General features: G+C 29.3%; 1 protein-coding gene across 2 annotated transcripts in view; it reads left to right on the plus strand.

The window, feature by feature from the left end:
- Positions 1 to 18,673, plus strand: part of LOC142323723 (matrix metalloproteinase-2-like) — a 691,023-nt gene that overhangs the window by 509,352 nt on the left and 162,998 nt on the right. The gene's annotated exons all lie outside the window — the stretch shown is intronic.

Raw genomic sequence — 18,673 nt, forward strand, 5'->3', positions numbered from 1 at the left:
CGAGAACTTTTCAAGTTACAGCTGATAATTTCTTTTCTTTTTTTTTAAATTAACAGCTATATCAATTAAGAATGACTGTTAAAAAAAAAACTTGTTTTAATAAAACAAAGATTTTTGCGTCAGCGTAATTTCATACTAAAAATAAGTATGTAATCTTACGATTAAATATTTCGCCCTAGTGCGGGTAACTCGATAAGAAACCAACCCGTAATATTATATTATAAAGAATAGTTAGCTATCGTTACAATATTTTTCCTCTCTGCAGCAAATACTAATCTCTATATTTTCTTCGGTTTGCCACTATGACGTTTTTCTCATGAAGCATTAACTAGAGTATCTTCTTCCATCTTTCCGAATATCTCTACTGCTAATTCTCTCCATACGACTGGTTTCCTGCAATCTTCTCGAAAAACCCATTTCTGCTCTTTGGATCCTATTGTAATCTTGAAATTTCATCACCCAGACTTCACTTCTATATAGAAAATTGGTACTGTCATTATTTTATAAACTTTTAACTGGCTTTTGATGCTAGCCTTATTTCTGGGATTCTTCCGAGTAGTTCCGGACATTGTTCGAAATTTATTCAACTTTTTATCTGTATGATTGTTTTGATCGAAAGTTAAACAACAGCCCAAGTAAATAAAGAATCGAACCTGTTCAAGGGTTACTTCATCTAATATTATCTTACTCCTAACCGTTTCTTTTCCCTTGAATGCCATTATTTTCGTTTTACTGGTAAAGACTACAGTTAAAATCCACAGCGGTCTTAGTAAATTTAAACAAATTCATTCGTACTTCGTCTTCAGTTTAGTTAGGATGACCATATAATTAGCAAATAATGAATGATTCAAAAAAGTATTACCTATTATCTCATCAAAGTGACGCTTGTCTTCTCCATATGAAAATTAAATGATTTAAATAAATAAATATTACGGGCGATAAAGAACCTATATTGTCGTACTTCTAAATTACAAAACTTGTCGTACCTCTAAATTAATGTTTAAAGGTTTGGTTCCATTGGTCATCCTCATTGCTGTTCCATTATACAAGCCTGTGAATTTCTATGCTGTAAGCCTTTCAAAAAATTTATGTAAATCATCTACATAATGCATCTACGTAACATGTACGTAAATACATATATGTACATGTACATATATACATATATGTATAAACGAGGTTTGTAAATAAAGTAATGAGACTGGTTCAGAAAAACCTTATATTTACAATCCAATTATACTTGGACTCTATCACCTTCGAAATAGTTCCCTTGGGAAGCCACGCCACGCTTCAAACGGTTTTCTCACTCTTCATAGCAGTGTTAGAACTCAGAAACCGGAATATCCTTCACATGGTCGGTTACATTTTTTTAAAATGTTTTTTACTGTTCAAAACGGTGTTGAGGTGTTTTTTTTTTTAAGTCGGAAACAGGAAAACGTCGTAGGGACTCAATTCAGGTGAATAAGGTGGTTGAGGAACTACAGGAATGTTTTTCTTTCCCAAAAACTCATTAATTGAGAGTTTGGTGTAGCAAGGTGCATTGTCATGATGGAGCAGCCAGTTGTCTTTGTTGGCTGGTCTTACACGGGCAATTTTTTCCGCAGTCTTTCAAGAATTTCTCGGTAAACATACTGTTTACAGTCTCTCCTGTGGGCAAAACTCCTTATAGACAATGACATAACTATCGAAGAAACAACATATTCGCATGGTTTTGATTTGCCCAGTTTTGCTATTTTAGGGACGTGGTGAGTTTGAAGTGTTCCTCCTTGCTCTGACGTTTTGATTCTGGGTCGTACTCAAATATCCAAGATTCATAACCAGTAATAACATTTTTTAGAAAATCAGAATCGGTTTCAATTCGTCCTAGAAGATCGCAGCACACTTCCAACCTGTTGTTTTTCTGTTCAACAGTGAGATTTTTTGGGAACAAACTTTTTCGTGTCCAATTTGTTTGTGCCACACCACAGTCCATCAAAATTTTATGGACTGTGGTGCGGCTCAAATTCAATTGTTCTGAAATCATTTTGACAGTTAGTCGCCGGTCGTACCATATCAAGTCTGATTCGGTCAACATTGTCGTCACTTTTTAACGTTAACGGTCTTCTAGAACTGGATCGTCTGCAACTGATTCCCGGCCATCGGAAAATGCTTTAAACCACATAAAACCTTGGGCTCGTGACAGAGCCTCATCTCCATACGCCCTTTTCAATTCTGAAAAAGTTTCAGTAGCTTTATCACCGAGTTTAACACAAAATCTGATTGCACAACGTTGCTCATAATTAGTATCACTCATTTTTGTAACGCACAACAAAAATTTGTTTCACGAAAAGTTTGTTTACGTCTCACGTGGCAACAATAAACTAAAAATACTAACACCTAATATAAATCAGCTGTTCATACAAACATATTACTAGTAACTTTACAGTGTTGCCACTTTGGCTGGCAAAAAAAAAACTAGTCTCAATTACTTTATTTACAAACCTGGTATTTTGCTTGTCATTTTATTTCCCACGAAATAATAGTTAATTTTAAATACTTATTTTCTTATTTGGAAAATTATACTGAACATACCGGGTTTTTTTTTGTTAGAAAAATAGAACATTTCTGAATATAGTAGGTACTACTTAAAGATTTATTGATAACTGAAAATAATCTAGTTAAAAAAAAACAAACGCCCAGTTGTAACTAGAAAAGCTTAGTAAATATGGAGATAACAGTTATTTACGATGTTAATTTGGTTAGAAAATATTTTTGCCTATTTCAAATGGACGTAAATTTATGTCTGTTTACCATTCCGCCGATTTCCTTGGCGAAGTGGTAGCGTCTTGGCCTTTCGTGGTCCCGGGTACGAATCCGGTCAGGACTGGTATTTTTCATACGATAAAAGTTTGTGTGGCGAAATCATCAAGCCAAAATGTAGTGAATAAGAATTTCTTCAATACTATTTTTCTTTTAAAAAAAATTTCTGTAATAAAACGAATTTGCAGGAGTTAAAAAAAATTATTGAATAATGAAAAAGACGACATTCTTTAATTTTTTTTTCAGGTAGGATTTTCCTTAAAACTTGTTTCGTAAAAGGAAGCAAGATTACCGTTCGATAAAACGGAACAGTACACGTACAAATCGTTTTATCTGGTTTTAAATCGATAATAAAACAACAAATATATTTTGCTGGAAAACTCAAAATTATATTCTGCTTGATGGTCATATTTTCAACGTAAACATGGATTTCGATTTTCTTATGTTGTGAATTTATGAATATATGTTTCGTAAGGACAAATAAACAAAGAATAATTTAAAAGAGAGGAAAATACGTGTTTTATGGAATTATGTTAGTAAAATTAACCAGAAGAAGAATAAAATTATTAAATTCTCCAACGATTATTATTAAATTAATTAATTTATTTTTTTTTCATCTTTGACTTAAATTTATAATTCAATTTTTGGGAAAAACACATCACAATAAATTTAAAATCACGTGTATAGAAGTAAATTTCTTTCTCTTTTTTTTATTGTCTGAAGAAGCCTTATGTATTTCTTTACGTATGACGTAGATAAACATATAGGTATCAGGAAAAACTGTATACCTAACATAACATACGTATCTTTTAGAACTGACTTTTGTTGTAGAATTCTGGTAATGTCTGATACAATTGACAAATTTTGAAGTTTATTTCTCCTGACTTACTTGACTGTTGTTCTCATTGTCCGATCGTTTTTCTTTTTTATTATTTCTCACTTTTTTTTCTATTTCTTTCTTTTTCGTATTTCTATATATCTTTATTTCACTTCTCGAATACTTTTTTCCTATTATTTTTTTTTCGAACGATTCTTTTTATTCTCTTGGGAAATTGCACTGAATGTAGCAGCTTCACATTATGAAATTACAAAACATTATTCTGTGACTTTTACCTAATTCATTTATGTGTCATCATTTGAAATGAACATTAAGTTTAATTCCACTTTTTTTCTTTTAATGCAAAAAAAAAGGTTAAATAAATGTAAAGCCTATTCTTTAATCATTAGAATAATATTAGTTTTTCTCGGTAGAAGGATTTTAAAATTTAATAACTATTTATGTAATAGTAAAAAAGCTACCGATAACAATATAATTTAGCAAAATAATTTTTTTTTAATTTAAGGTCTAATTATATTTTTGCGTAAATCTTCGATAATTCGAGAATGATCATAATTTTAGACAATTCTCCTTTTTATAAATAAAACGTTTTTTTTTGCAATATTTCATGATAATTATACTAAATTAGCTTTTTTGAACTTTTATCATAATTTGACCACTTATTCGGAATTTTATTTTGTTTAAATAATCACATAGGCCTACCGAAATAATATTATTAATGTTATAATGATGAATTGTTTATATCTATTAAAATTTAGCCGATCTCCGTGGCGAAGTGTTAACATCTCGGTGGTTCTACGTTCGAATCCCGGTACGGCATGAAATTTATCACAGCTACAAAATTATAATTCTGTATTCCCTAGCACAAGCTTTTCAAAGCTTCTGTGGTGAATTAATTCATCAAGAAAAAAACCATTCCCATGTTCTTGAATTAAAAATACAAGGAAACTAAATAAATCACGTTACGTTATCTACATCCTAAATCACTACAACCACCTGACCTAATCGGGTAAAACTAGGGAATTCATCAAAATAAAAAGGAAAACTCTTGCGCAATTCTTTTCGTTATTTTAATATAATTAAATATAAAAAAATTAATAATTAATTTCTATTGCTAACAATAGATACCGCAGATAAAGAAACATCGACATTCTAACTTACAGCATCATAATGAACCGCGCTTCTAACGTGTCACGCTCAAATTTTTTGACTTTAAATTGAGCGTAACTCAAGAACGGCTCAACCAGTCTTCATAAAATTTTCACATGCACAATTCGGGTACACTATTACAGAATAATATATAAATTTCAGGAAAATTGATGTAGTAGTTTGGAAATTATTGAACCACAAAATTTTATACATAGATCTATGCAAGTAAATAGGAAACATTTAAGTGAATGGTATTTTCTTACTCCTCATATCTCAAAACGTAAAGAAAATTCATTTTCACTCCCTTTTCCGACCATGCGGCCGTCAGTAAAAAGATAATAAAGATTTAAAAAATTAACAGCTTAATTAAGTGAATATAAACTTTTTTTTATTCCCTTTTTTATGTTATAACTCTTTCTACATAATTTTTAATTTATGGGAAAGAACAATTATTCTAGAATACTTAGGTTTTTATTTTTATTTTAATTCTTTATTTTTTAGTGGTATTTCTTTTGTTTAAATTGATAAAACAAGCAACCACAGTTTTTATTTTGATCGCATTAAATTTCAAAAGTTTTTTTGAAATTATTAATACACTCGTATTTTATTAAAATTTGCTACGAATAAAAATAAAAAAATAATTAATTATGTATTACAAATAATGTTATAAAGCAGGAGTGGTTTTTGTTTGATAAAATAAGCCTGTTAATAAAATAATATCAAATTTACTTAAAAAATTTTCTAACCCAGTTTTATCAGTAATAAAACAAACACTACTACAAATGAAGATCTTTTGATTTTTGTTATAAAAAAAATTTAACTTTTTTTTAGACTTTTTTTTAGATTCTTAAAGCGACTTTGTTTTTATCTATGGTTTAAGTGTAATCCCATCCCTGGATGTAGTGATGTAGGGATGAAAAAATTACTGGGATAAGTAAGGAAACATTTATTGAAATTAATTAAGTAGTCTGGTAGAACCAAATACGGAACTAAAAAATTCAAAAGATACTCGTATTTGTTTGGCTTATAATGATACAAAGGAAAAATGGAGGTTTTTGGAGAGCTGATGAAATACGAATTGATGGAGTCTAAAGACGGTTGGAAAGGAGAAATATTCGCTGCTGAATCTTAAAAAGTGGGAAAGCAGGTTTCTGAGCCAAATGTTGCAAAATATCAGAAATTTAATTAATTTTCCATTAGAGTGGTGCATAAAGGGCACAAATTTATAAATGTACATAAATATAATATATACAACAGATAACTGGGAATGTTGCAGGTAATAATTACATTGAGATACAAAACAAAAGGAATGTAGAATAAAAAGCAGTCGAATAATAGATCACTTCCAACAAACATAAAAAAATTAAAGTAGAAACAAAAGTTTTTTTTAAAAACAGCTCAAAACTGATACGAGTAAAATTTTCATTAAATTCAGTCCAAACCAAGATACGAACCCCTGATTCATCTATATCTCCACACTCCTCAGAGAACCTGACTACAAACTGATGGTTTGTACAATCGCTGATGGTTTAATTTCATCAACTGACTCCTTAATGTTTGCAATGGCAATCTGCAACGGTGTAATTTTTCCACCACTGACTCACAGTCAATGAATCATCCACCTATGTTTCACTTATCAATCCACTGGAAGTCCGCCGCAGATAATAGGCTTTGAAAACAACGATAATCTCTTGATCCAAAGGTTGAAATACAGCTGACAAACAAACTATTCAATAAAGTTGCTGTTACCCAAGCTTTTTGGTTTGATTTCCATAAAACTGGTAAATTATTTGTATAATTTTTAAATTTACTAATTTATTTGTCGTTACACTAGTAAAATACACTCTTTGGAGAATTGAGGCAACCGCGAATATCGAAGAATTACTGTATTTGTATTTCTCATACGCACTTATGCGGTTAGTCACAGTGGTGGCAAATTGAAACTTGATGCTTGTATGTAGAGCGTATGTTGCGCGTTGTACCCTGAAAATCAGTGCGTTTCTGTCTGCGAAAAAATTAAGGCGTCAGAAACGAAAAGTCTGTCGTCTTGCGTAGAACTGTGCTAAATTTTATTATTTTTTTTTCCTGACATCTTTAATTAAAAAAGGGATGATTTTTGACATGATTATCACACGTTTTTATCTCCTTGTACGAAGTGAAGGAAGTATTGCAATCGCGAAAAATTTCGGTTTTCAGATTTCAACGGAAAAATATTCATTTTGACCATCCCTGAATCCATTTTGACTAGTTTCGGCGTGACGTTTGTATGTCTCCCTTAAAAAATAAAAAAAAAAAAACAAAAAAAAAACGATTATCCGTAGAATGTAGAAATTTTGTATTTGGCACTGTTGTAACATCGAGTTTCTCCTTGTAACTGTACACATATTAATACTACTGCCTGAGAGTAACAGCATTATTTTTTGTTTAATTTGACATACATAAAGGTTTCATTGGTTCTTTAATTTCTTTTTCTTTTTTTTAACGGTTAGGCCAACTATGGACCAGGCAGATATCATTTCCTTTTGTTCCTTTAACTTTTCTCTCAATACTCTTACATTCTTTCCGTGTGTTTGGTCTTTATCTTTTTGGATCTTTGGTGTGAATTTTTTCCTTCCTCGCCGTTTTAAACTCACTTTCGTGTATTTTTTTAACCGAACAGCTTTCTATATTTCATTTCCTGTTTTTGGATCTTAAGGTCTAGTAATTCTTATATATTAATTCATTTAAAAATTAACATACTATTTAATAAAACAAACTAATAATTCTTTCAGCCTATGCTTTTTTAACATATTTAAATCATTATTTCATTAAATATTTTTGGTAAAACCTAATTTATTTATATATATATTTATTACGCTAGGGAATTTAATTATACATTGATAAATAAATATAGTAGTTATGTATTATTATTATTATTATTGTTGTTGTTGTTGTTGTTGTAGTTTTACAATAAACAAGTAAAATAATGTTAATTCCTATCAAAATTGAAATAATTTAACAACGTACTACGTGTCATTACATTAGTCGTATTACATAATCAGTTAAATGCTGAAAATTCATTGGAAATTCAAACGACATGGACCTCAATTTAGTCAAATTTTAATTTGATATGATTGATTGATCGATTTTAATTTATTCCTTTTTAACTCACACTGCATACCTCGCCATATACTACGCGCACGCGCAAAATAATAAATGCATGAATTTATACCTATAATTGAACATGACTACATAAAATTATATCTTATATAAAATTTTCAAGCTCAAACACTAATGACTGTGTTTTAATCCATTTCTTATATTAATTCAGCGTATACGCTGGAAGAAATAAGTTATTTATTTCTAGTCATTACTTAGTTTGAATTGATGCACATATCAGTTTAGTTACTAACGCAAGGTAGAAACTAAACTGATATGTGCATATTTAACGTATTTGCAGTATCATACGTCGTTAATAATTATTAACTTAATGCATTCTAATTTTTGTCATCTCTTACACACTTTACCTACCACATTTCATTCTAAGACCAAATTAATTAAATCCTAAATGCATTAATAGGTATCAGAAAAGGATGAATTACTTGTTTTTATAAGATTTTCCTATTTCTTTTTTCGATTACAATTTATTTTTAAAATACTCATTTTGCACAATTCAAAATTAATATTCAACATTTTTTTGGTTTTATTACAGAACACTATTATTTATCTTTTTGACTTTACTACTGTCCAACTTTAAAACTCCATACTCAAAATAGATATTTTTATGATTTTTTTTTTATAATCCATTAAAATCTTTACAAGCATAATATTAATAAATTTATTTCATAGAATGATATGATTGTAACCGATTGCTTTAAGAATAGAGACCATTGTATCTTTGTGATTTGCGTCTATTATACAGTTACTCTAGATACCTGTAGCTTATTATTACAACACTGGATTCGTGTTTTGGTAGTTAATTAGAAAATAACAAAATGGTGGCGGAGAGATAATATTGAGTAAATGATAGTGTTAAAATATAATTAGATCGGCCTGATCTTGAACTGTCAACTGACTATATAATTTTTTTCCTGTTTACCCTCCGGCAATTAACGTTCAGGTATTATTTCGGAGGATGAATGAGGATGATATGTATGAGTGTAAATGAAGTGTAGTCAGTCTTGTACAGTCTTAATTCGACAATTAATGAGATGTATGGTTAATTGAAACCCAATCATCATAGAACACTGGTATCCACGATCTAGTGTTCAAATCCGTATAAAAGTGCCTTTACCAGGACTTGAACGCTGGAACTCTCGACTTAAAAATCAGCTGATTTGGGAAGACGCGTTCACCACTAGTCCAACCCGGTGGGTTCAACTGATTATATTAAAAGGTAAATACTTAGCTGCGCCATCCCGATATATTTCATACGTGAAACTCCACCGTATCAGTGTTGTTCAATTTAAAAAAAGAATATATTTTTATTCTTTTTAGTTATAATAATTAGAAATTTAACTACTTAAAAATATAGGCTATATAAGCCCAGGTTCAGGTTTAGACTAAGTAAATGTTTCTAATTTTTTACGTACATTTAAATTTCGTTTGTTTTTTTACATATCTACGTTTACTAATTACTTTTCATTTAATGATTGTTTAACGAAAGAAGTACGCGTCAAGAACTAGTTTTATATTTTTCAAACGGTTCTTGAACGTTTTTCTCTTTGAAATTTTACTTTCATAATCGTTTAATTCAAATGATTCTTTGTATTATTTATTTTAAAGTAAATTTTTCTTTAACGGTTTGATCTCAAGTTTAAAAACATGTACTGGCTGATAGGACATAGATCTCGGCTTTCAGTAGAAAGTAAATTATTGATTTATAAATCAGTTGAAGCCGGTTTGGACTTACGGGCTTGGATTGTGGAGTACAGCGTGCAATTCTAGTATTGACATAGTTGAACGCTACCAAACAAAAACACTGCGAAAAATGTTAAAATACCCTGGTAATTAGCAATGGCCTCATGTATAATGTTCTTAAGTTGCGAATGGATCCGCACCCGAATTATATGGCGGTCAATTTATTGGATAACGCGACACAGTGATTTTTCAAGATTGCTGAAGAGCAATATTCTTGGTTTGCCTTATCGTTCCAGTCAGGTGACTTTATGGTCTGGCTGTACGAAGTGCTCTTCTATTTCATTTCGTTGTTATCATTAAGTCACCAGCCGCCGGGTCTGTGACTACTGTTAGTTCAAGTAGATCATATTTACTGATTGTTCGGTTATCTTGCTGAACAAACTGTAAAGTTACAATAAAAAAAAAGAATCAATACAAATATGTAATGATTCGGTTTGAAAGTTTTTCTAATTTTACTATACATCATAAAAACATTTTCCTTGGTAGATCGAGTTTTCTCTGTGAATTTTCTTAGAACTTCAGTGGTTGTTTTTAAGATTAATAATAATCCTATATAGCGATTTTTTAAGTCATCTGAATAAATAAAAAATTATAATTGTGGGAAGGTTATTTCTGAACAGAGGATTCTAATAGGCAAGAATATTTGCATATTTAATCGTCAATATCGTTTGGCATATTTTATTAATTAACTAGTTTAGAATTACTTACTCAATTTCTGTACAATTCTTTTAACATTTCTAGATTATGTGTAATTTAAATATAGCGTGAATATGTTGAAAGAGCTTTTATTCTAGAATCCTTTCTTTTTTTAGACTTTTTCCGACTTAACTAAAAAAAAAGAAAATAGACCTAGGTAAGAATGACATTTTATAACATTTTTAAACTCTATTTCGAAAGCACTAAAACCTCGTTACACTGACTCGAAACACTGTGAATTTAGTTATGCTAACACAACCTCCACGCGTTCCATGAAAACGTTAATTTATAAATTACGTATTCAACTAAACCGAAAACCTGTTATATTTATCGAAAATCAAAATAAATCATTAATTTTCTGGATTAAGCTGTCTTTTGATTAGCATTTTTTTGTTTGATAAGTCAATTCATAACTTGAAGCTTGTAGGTGGGTGTAGCGTGTAATGCCATGCCTGACCGGTATTCGAACCCGGAACCCAGAAGAGTAAAATAGTCATTATAGATATTAAAAAAATGCATGTTTCTGATAGATAAAATATTTTTGGTTTTACTATACTGCTATTAATTATTACTGTGGCATTATACTACGATTGTTAACGTGGTTCCTTGGTTTTAGTTATTTAAAAAAAAAACTTTCCTCAGAGTAAGTGAAGTGACACCGACAGGAAATGGTATTAAACGAACGGTTGAAAAACTGTGATTCTTACATCAGTGTGTCCTTAATGAAGCTCACTGCATTTATCTAGGAATTGAATTCCTTTCCAAGAGATCAATATTAAAGAAACAAGTTATTAGCAATATTAAAAAAAATCATTCAGAAATAAATCTCTATTTATTAGCAAGTTAATTGTTAATTGTTTAAAATTTGTTGATTTTATCAAATTATAAGCAATACATTTTTTTTTTGTTTTTGATCATACTTATAATAAAATTATTTTTCAAGTTTAAGATTGGCGGTATTATTATTATTGACAGAACAGTCGGTAATAAATAAATGGAATAGCATTATTTTCAGTTTAATTGCACAAACTGAGTTATACAGAATGATTCACGAAGAATGTAACAAAGTTTCAGGACGTGTTCTACCTTTGTAGAATTTCTCTTTTTTATTTTCACTAGTAGAACATTTGCCTGTGTATTATCTATTATTTCTTTTATGAAAAATTATAATTCTTCAGAGAATTTATTATTCGATTTAATTCTGATCTAAAGAAATAATCACTTTATGCTATTTGATCCAAAGCAAGCGTTGTCGAGATGATTCAAGGAGCAATTTCTCTTGAAACAGGAAGCTAACAGATTAAGAGCGCTAGGCTTTTTTTCTTTTGTTAAAAAAAAAAAATATATATATATTTAATAGTATCCCTGTCGCGGCTTCGTCCGCCTATATGGTTACTTGCGTTTCCTGTCGCATGTCGCAGTCAACGTTTTTAATTCTATGTGTCTTTTAGTAAAGTAATCGGATGCAGATGCAGCCAGTCGCGTCGCAGATACTGTAACAGTGGCAGTGGCTGTGTTGGTTAAGCCGCGGCTTCGCTCGCGTAATACGTAATCAGAATTACAAACATTAATTACCATCACAACGTTCCCAGATCTCATACAGTTATTCAACAGCGGTAGCATATAACGGCAAAAATGTAAAAAAAAAAAAAAAAAAATACTTTTTACCCGTTAACCTTATTAAATTTAAAAAAACAGAAAATTGTTTTTAGATATTTGTCTGAAGAGTATTTGAAAACCCAAATCGAATGAATATCTCGTTTAGTATATTTGAAAATGTGGAAAATGTTCAATTATTTATCAAAATATTTTACCCTTCTTCATCCCTTTCAAGGTCGAATTTCGAAAAATCTAAAAATTTCTTTTGAGGTATTCATATGAAGATTTTATATACTAAAGGTCAAATTGATATCTTCATCTGTAACCGAGAAAAAAAAATAGTCCAAGAATCCTTGCTTAATGTCAACAAACACCGTAAGAAGAACGTATATACAAATTTTCATCAATATATCTTCAGTAGTTTTTCCTGGACGTTGATTATGAATGACTCGTACGTATATATGTATGTATTTCGGTAACTTTAAATTAACATTTTTTAAAAATGAACAAAAAGCACATGTAGTAAAATAAAAACTGAATTACGTTTTATTTGGTTTTTATGTCATCATATGGAAGGAAGCACACTTTAGTGTAAACAATGCCACACCGCTAGTTTTGAATAATTCAGGTCGATTGTCTTGCTGAAAGAAAACAAACATAGAATGAATATGAGAACGGCGGGGGTGTAGTTAGGGACACAACGATTCGTTTCCTATTGGTTACCGGTGGCGGGTTTTTTTTTATGTTATATGATTCTTAATATTAAATACAAGTTGTTTTCCTGTCACATACAGCACATTAATTTTTCTAGGCACAACCATAGACTGTTGTATTAAATAAAACAAACAGCCATACACGTTTCATACATTCAAATCGAGTTAACTACTACACTATCAATTCTTATTTAGGTTGTCGATATCTCCAATTTCTGTTTATTCTTACCTTTTTATTATTACTTCACGATTAGTTTTCATTTAAAATTGAAGGATTCACATTTAACATTAATTTAATCGAATATGGGAAAAATACAGATTCAATGTTACATAACTATATTTCGAAATTCATCTTAAAAAACTGTGAACTGCGTTAAGATTTCAATTAGCATTACCAAAACGGCGATTAATCTGTAAATTATCATAATTGATTATGCCGCACGAAGTAATAAATTTAATTCCCAAAATAGATTAACATGTTCGATAAACAAAGGTATTTTTTTAAATTAATAAATCGAAAATCAATCTTTTCTACTATTTATTTCTTGTAATTATGAATATGTAACGTGATTAAAACATGTAACCAATGTAATGCCAAAAAAATGGAATAATGAAACTTTTAATTTTGCTATACTAGGAGCAAAGTAGCTGAATAAATTAAATAATTCTGATTTCATAAAAAAATTTATTTTGGTGAGATATTTTTTATCTAAACATTTTATTTAACCGTTCTGTTGTTGAGTAACGATAAAATTGAAAGCAAAAGCTCGTACTAATTACTAAAAAAATTATTTCCTATTTTTTGAGTTATGTACGCATATAGCATACAGAATATCTAGCGGCACTAGCATGCCGCGATGGGCACGCTAGTGCATGTATATCTAAAGCAACGTGTCCTGACTGACTGATTCATCTGCGCCCAAAAAAAAACCTGATAAATTGATGAAAATTTGTATACACGTTTTTCTTACTGTGTAAGTAGACACTAAGAAACGATTTTTTTTTAATTTTGAGCTTATAGAGTTAAAATGGAGTAGCAATGAAATTTACTATCTTTTTTTTCAGTGACAAATGACGATATTAACGTGAAATGAAGGTATCAAATGAAGATTTTTAGCGAGTGTAATCCTAATGTTTATATCTAAAAAAAAACAATTTCTAGTTTTCTTTGAAAGTTTTAAAATTGATTTTTGAATTTTTTTTGGAATCCGGTTATTTTTTCTCTGTAACAAATCAAGAAATATACTTGATTTACGGTTTGTCTAACATAAGACTTGTTACTTGTGCTTTTAAATCATTTTCGAAGAACTTAGGGAAAAGAAAGATATTCACTCATAAAATTCTTCCTCTAGAATTTCCGATGAACTTAAAAAAACCGGGATAAAAGTGGAAAAAAATACACAAACAAATTTTTTTCTTAAATTTTTTTTTGGAAATCTCATTATTATATTCAATGAAAAATCACATCGACTATTTTACAATCCAAACATTAAATTTTTGGTTTAAATATTCGTGATATAATTTCAATACCATCGACGAACAAATAATAGTATCATCAAAGAATTTTCGTTAAAAACATAAAAATAATATTAAAAATATATTTATGATGAAATAGGAAAATAAAAAAAATCTACTGTGTGAATAGCTTGATGAAATTACTTTCTCACATTCGTTGAGACTTCTATATAATATTGAGAATTTAACTATGAATTATGTTTTGGTAATATTAAATCATAAAAAAAGTTTCTTTTACAAATAAAACGATCCCTTTCGAAAATCCGGAAGACGGAGATAGATTTCAGCGGTGCTAAGTAGAGAATAAAAAATATTTCCGCCTTAAAGTTAAGAAAAACTTCAAATTTACTCAATACGACAATGGTTGCATGTGAAAAAAGTTTCACATGTTTAGTATACGACAAGTCCCATCTTCTTGCAATTCTAGCAACACTTTAGTCATCCCTTGCCGTAAGTGTTGGGTCATATCAAAAATTGTTTCAGACAAAAGTTTTAGGTAATGTTTAGAGAACCACTTTAAACCGATTCTATACCGGGCATATTAAGGGAGATAAGATTTTTTTTGTCTTCTAAACCCAATTTTTTCCACCCCCTGGTCCAATGGTTGATGATATCAAAAAACTTTACTTAAATACGTTTTAGGCCCTTATCCAAAGAATAGTAGAAACTTCAAACAAATTCGATATTTTACTTAATAAGAAAGTTATAGCGATATTTTGTTTTTTCGAAAAGCTCCCCATTTCAACCCGCGTAGTCCGATTTTAGCAGTAACGAATTCGACCAAGATTTTGGAACGATTTATTTTTAAGGAACAATTTGAAAGTGATTGGCGCAAAATTACGGCAGTTATCATTTCCACAAGAAAGTGAAATATATATATATATATATATATATATATATATATATATATGCTTTTGGGGTTTGGAGGATGTGAAACGCGAAGATAAGTCGAAATTTTCCGGAAGTCGAATCATGATACCCATTGCAATAGGTAGCTTTCTTATAAAATCTACCTACTGTATAAATTTATAAAAAAAAATAAAAAAAAATATGTTAGTATATTTTTATTAAAAATATTGAAAGTCAACTTGTTCAGACATAGGAATAAAATCAATTACAATAATTGATAGTTCAACTCATAATTTATTGCACTGTTCTAGTTACTTAAGTTGATTAACGCTTTGGTTTGGAATTTCTCATCAATTACCCATATACAATATTTATTTTATTACGTAATTAACAGGGGAATGTTTATAAATTTAGTGAATCACTTATTAAAATAATAATTGTAAATAAGTTAATAGATTGTAAATTTGCTATCGAATTTCTAAATTAAATAATAATAGTTGAAATAGTACGCTAAAGAAACCCATAAATAGAAAATAGAAATATACATAATGCCCATTTTGATATTTTTAAATAACAATCATCAGTAGATAATAGATTTAGTAAGTGGTTTTACAGCTCGTTAAAAGAAGTTGTAATATTTTCATACTTTCCAAATTTTGTTTTTCTTTTTTAATGGTTTTTAAATTTATTTTCATTTCTGCCATCATGGACCAACTACATTTTTAACACTTTTCTTAGCGTTTCTCTCTTTCCTTTCCTGCCAGTATTTTTTCAAGTCTTTCTCATCGGTCTTTTTCCTAAACGTTTTTGTTATTACTCTTTTTTTATCTCTGAGTTTTTTCGTAAAAAAATCCTACTTTCCGAGATTCTTTTAATTTTTTTTCTTGATTAATTATCGATTTTGAAAGTCCGAAATTTTTATTCCTTCTTTGTTCAAGTATTTCTTAAATTTATCATGTGGTTGTAGTTATTCTTTCTAGATAAAAAGAGAATTTTCTTGAAAATTCTACTACGTAACTTTAAAGTCTACATCTTCTCATACATTATTTCTATTATTTTTTTTAAATTTTGGTATAACTTTTATTATTATTTTTTTTTTAACTTTTTTGTAAGTATCTTTAATCTATCCTTTTTTTATATCTCTCGATATGTATTATTAAATGAAATGGGCGTTTATTTGTTCATTGCTTCATTGAATATAACGTTCTTTATTTTATAAAAGAACAGATTTCAAAAGAAAATTCTATTTTTTCAAAACAGCATTGTTAAAAAAACATATTTCTTTAAAAATAAAAATATTTATTTATTTAAACGTTTCGTTTCTAGATTTAATTGTTAAATGTTCTTAACCCACCGGATTGGTCTAATGGTAAACTCGTAGCAAATCGCTTAACACCTGATTTTCGAAGTCGAAGGATCTGAGGTTCAAATCCTAGTAAAAGTTGGTTGCTTTTATACGGACTTCAATAGTAGACGGTGGATACCGGTGTACTTTTTTGTCGGTCGGGATTCAATTAACTACACGTGTCAGGAACGATCGGCCTCAGTCTGTACAAGACTATACCTCATTTACATGTCATACACATCATGCTCATCTCATTGTACTGTGGAAGGGTCACTTACCCAAGTTGAACAGATTGCAACGTACACATAGGAAATAAAATAGAAAAAAGGGTTCTTAATTCAAACTAACGACGATAAAAATTATATTTTTATTATAATCTTGTATGAAGCATAACGATATTCTACAAAAAAAATATTCAAAAAAATTTGTATAGTAAATGTTCAATTTTATATTTATATAAGATGTTTAGATTTAAGTTATAGTATTCACGGTATTTAATAATGCGTTTCAATTATCTACGTAGATCAACTAACATAATTTTATTCTTCATTAATTTTATATTAAAATTAAGCGCGCAGAAACAAGTGAATGAATGAATGAATAAATAAATGAAACGTAAAATTTATATGAAAAATAAAACATTATCCAAGATGTAGATATAATTAAAATACAAATAATGTAATAAAATGAAATGACAGGAATTCCTGATTATTATTTTACAACACGCTAAGTAAGAAAACTATATATAGGTAACGCGCACGCATGTTTGTCGTAGCATTCCACCAGTTAAAAGACTTGGACAGTTAAAAGACTAAAAAAAATTCTCCCAGTCGGGAGACTTGTCTGTGAAATAAAATCAATTATTCATTTCTGTCATTTGCAATCAATTTACAGTAAGAAGATATTAATCAAAAATAATAATAATAATTTCTTATATAATCAATAAAATATTTTAAGTTTTTCTGTGAACGGAACTGAAAATAAGAGAGAGAGAGAGAGAGAGAAATAATATTTTTAAACGGTACTTTATTTGATTAATTAAAAACAGAAAACGATTTTAATAAAAACCTCAGCAACATCCACTAAAGACATGAATTTTTGGAGAAGGTTTTGGCACAAAATAAATCAAAAATTGTTACTTTTTTATGTCAAAGAGTTCCGCAGGGTCGCATTCTGGCACTCTGGAAAAAAATTAACCCACCAACCTAGGATAAAGAATGTATAATTTAAGAGTTTTTAAAACTTTTTCAGAACTGAATGTGGATTTTAAACGAGAGAAAACCATTTCTTTTTGCACTTAAACCAATATTTTTCGTAAATCAAGCTCAAAGTTCTAATTGGGTTTTAACACAGAACATGTTCCACTATCTCCAAGATTGGTTATTGGAATTTATATTCTGATTTGGAAATTTCAACCATAAGTCTACATATTATTATGAGAAATGTTTTGAATTCATATTCAACTCATATTATTTGGATACTAATAATACAACAATCAAAAAGAATAATATTAGAAAAAAATTTATTATAAAAATTTTTACTTTTTTTTAATTTTTACTTTTTGGTGCGTAGTTCCTCAAGTTCTCGTTCTGGAACCGTATTACTTTTATTTGAATTTTTAAAATCATTTATTTAATTGTTAAACCAGAGTATAATTAGTCAAATATATCTGAAATTTAGATAATTACGTCAGACAATTACGATGCATTGGTTCCGGAATGCCGATCCGGTACTTTTGTGAGAAATAAAAAATTGTCTATTCATGTAAAAATTTGTTGTTTCCTAAACTCTGCCTACGCTTTAATTTAACATTAAGTATTCATTGTTATCACAGTTCTTAAAAGATATTATCACTTCCTTAAATGGTGTGCGACGGAGGAAACTGCAACAATAGCTACAGCGACAGAATACGTTGCTAAAAATACAATTCAAGAAAAAAAAGTTAAACATTTGACATGAAAAACCTAAGTTTTATTTCTTATCAATGTTATGACCGAAATAAATGTGCATTTTTCGTAAAACTGTAATGTAGCCAGCCACCTGTGGCTGTGGATCACATTCTTGCCGTCTGCTATAACGCAATATCAAACGTCTCGGTACTCTAAAATTTGCGAGTGTATCCCTGGATTAAGTCATATATTTAATTAATTACTATAATATAAATCAGTAGTTACTTCAAAAACCCCAAAATTAAAATAAGAACTTGATAGACTGTTACATACTAAGTAGTAAATCTCCTCCCACATCGGGTTTTCTATATGGAAAAGTTTATTA

This window comes from Lycorma delicatula, chromosome 4 (assembly GCF_047948215.1).
Source record: "Lycorma delicatula isolate Av1 chromosome 4, ASM4794821v1, whole genome shotgun sequence".
Lineage (NCBI taxonomy): Eukaryota > Metazoa > Arthropoda > Insecta > Hemiptera > Fulgoridae > Lycorma > Lycorma delicatula.